Source organism: Malus sylvestris, chromosome 12, assembly GCF_916048215.2.
Source record: "Malus sylvestris chromosome 12, drMalSylv7.2, whole genome shotgun sequence".
NCBI lineage: Eukaryota > Viridiplantae > Streptophyta > Magnoliopsida > Rosales > Rosaceae > Malus > Malus sylvestris.
The window spans coordinates 19,586,679-19,589,421 of NC_062271.1; positions in this window are offsets into that span (position 1 = coordinate 19,586,679).

Genomic DNA, 2,743 nt, shown 5'->3' on the forward strand with positions numbered 1-2,743 from the left:
TGCCCACAGTAATAGGTGGCATGGGTCTTACCAGGTCGATTATCCACTGCATGAACGGCCACACACTCGTCTGCACGTGTAGTTCGCTGGCAGGTAGTGCTGGTACCAGCTTGTAGCGTTGGTAGGGGTCGCACTTTTGTACTAACTCCTTAGCATCTTGGTGTATGGTAGCACAATAGTAACCCATGTTAAGAGCCTTATGTGCTAAGGATCAGCCTCCGGAGTGATTACCACAAATGCCTTCGTGGATTGAGCTTAGAACCTTCAAGTCATCGGGAGGCGCTAGGTAGCGAAGATGTGGTCCGGTGTAGGATCTTTGGATGAGAATGTCGTTCCATAAGTAGTAGCGTGCTGCCTTGATTTGGTGATTCCTAGACTTCAACCTTTTCAGGGGAAGTGTGTCGTTGACCAGATAGTCTATAATAGAACTTTTCCAGTTGGGAGTTATACTAACCTGTGAAACTTCGACTGTTGGCTCTGCCTCTATGCTTGGCTTATCTAGATATTCCACCTGGATAGAGCGTTTAAGTTGGTGATCGAGGACGAAACCTAGGCCGGCTAGTGCGTCAGCGTGGGCGTTGTCTTCCTGCAGAACTTGAGTGAGGGTGTAAGTCTAAAATGCCTTAAGTTGATTGGTACCTTCTCTAGGTATTGTGCCATCCTTGGATGTTTTACCGTGTACTTCTTAGTAGTCTGGTTGGTAATTAGCTGGGAATCAGAATGAATTGCAAGCTTCTTCATTCGGAGGCCCGCTAGTAGGGCCTCATACTCTGTTTTGTTGTTGGATGCTTTGAAGCCTAAAGTGATCGCCTGCTCAAGCATTGAGCCGTCTGGGGTGACAAGAACCACACCTACTTCCGAGCTTTTGTAGTTAGATGCACTATCGGGTGGAGCAGGTGCGGCTAGGGCGTGTTCGGCTATCTCCGGGGTGTCATTGGGCCATTCTATTGCATCGCTTAGGTTAGGGTGAAGACGAGGTAGGGAGCCATAGAGTTAGGGATGTGTTAAACGTAGCAAAAGATGCTCAACTGCTAGTATCAAGCCGCTCTATAGTTGAATTATAGAGCAAGAGTCGGTTAGGGTCGTGTGACGCACAGTAGGAGGTAATGCTCAACTACCGGTACATGTTGCTCCTATGTATAATCTTCTACGGCGACGAGGAAAAAACCTATTTCCAAGTGTCCTTCTAGTGTTTGTCTGCCCTTGGCGCACCTTTGGGCCGAGTTGTTGCGTTCGTCAGAAAATTTTACATTCGCTAGTGTCTACGCCTTTACCGTCACGTGTCTGGATTGGGCAGAATTGTGAGTTATAAGGATGACTGCGTGCGTCTGAAAGTAAAACTTAAACTTCCAGGTTGCAACAACTATCGCCAAAGTTAGCTTTTGAATTTATGTTAGCATCGATGAGAGCTTTTGAACTGTGGAATACAGGTAGTCGGGCCCCCAGCTCTTCTTGTATGATGGTAGAGCTTATTACTGCTTTAGATACTGTCAAACATACAAATAAGTCATCCTCTGCTTCTAGTTTGGATAGTAGAGAGGTGATGTCGGGTACTTCTTCAAGTCCTTGAATGTGCATCGGCGAGCCTCGTCCCAATGTGCATGCTTCTCTGCCAAAGAGAAAGAGTCTGCTAAAGTTAGATCTTCTTTCATGATCAATATTCTGAATAGCGGGTGGTCTGCTGGAAGTCCTTTTTGGAAGGCTGCTCTAGCTATAAAGTTGTTGCATCCGACTATCCTTGTGCTCTGTGCTTTGAACATCTTCACATAGTCGCGAAGCGACTCCTTAAGGTTCTTCTTAACGTTGAACAAATGGTCAGACTTCTTTTTGATCGAGCGATAGGATGAATATTCCTCGGTGAAAACCAAAGACAGTTTGTTGAAACTCCAGATGGATTGTGGCGGTAGGGTGTAGAACCAATCTTGTGCCTCGCCTTGTAAAGTAGTGGCGAATATCTTGCACATGAGATCATCGTTGTTTCGATAGAGGATCATTGCGTTTCAGTAGTGCTTTAAGTGTCTCTCTGGTCTTCATCCCCTTTGAAAGATGTGAAATGTGGCATACTGAACTCACGTGGAGGCTCTGCCTACTCGATCTCGTCTGTGAAATGTGACCTGCTTATGTTGGTTATGTTCCGTCATAGTGCCTCTTCGATGACCTCGTTGCGTTGGAAATTACGCAATCGCTTGGTCAAAAGTCTCTACTTCTTTCTGAATTTGCCTTTGTTGGGGTAGCGGAGCTCTCGGCTGTCCCCAGTTGTGACTTGCTGGTCTAGGCTGCTCTTCCATGTGTTTGGCTCGTCTATGATGTGGATGCGGTACGTATGGTGTGTTCCTAGCAGACGAGCGAGTTCTTCACTGGCTGCCAATTGAACTTGAGCTGGATTGAGTGATTGCTTCTCTCCGTCCGTCGTGCTGCCTACTCCAATGTGAGATGGATAATGCTCATTGCGGGCTTAGCCGCAAATGAACACTTCTCCTGGAGGGCGCTCGTCAACTCTATGACTTGTCGAGACAATTGTTGTTCTCCATTTGGGTTGGAAGAGCTTGGAATAAATGTATCTCCTTGAGAAGTGGAAGTGAGGTAGACTCTGGGCGCGAGATTTGAGTTGGGAAATGTCAAATCTGTAGAAAAATATGGTGAAAGTGCTCCTGGTTCTATCGTCGGTCCGAAAATTTGGAGCCATGACGGTTGAACTAATTTTGGACCGATTTAGGCTGCTTGGAATGCCACGGAAGCAGGC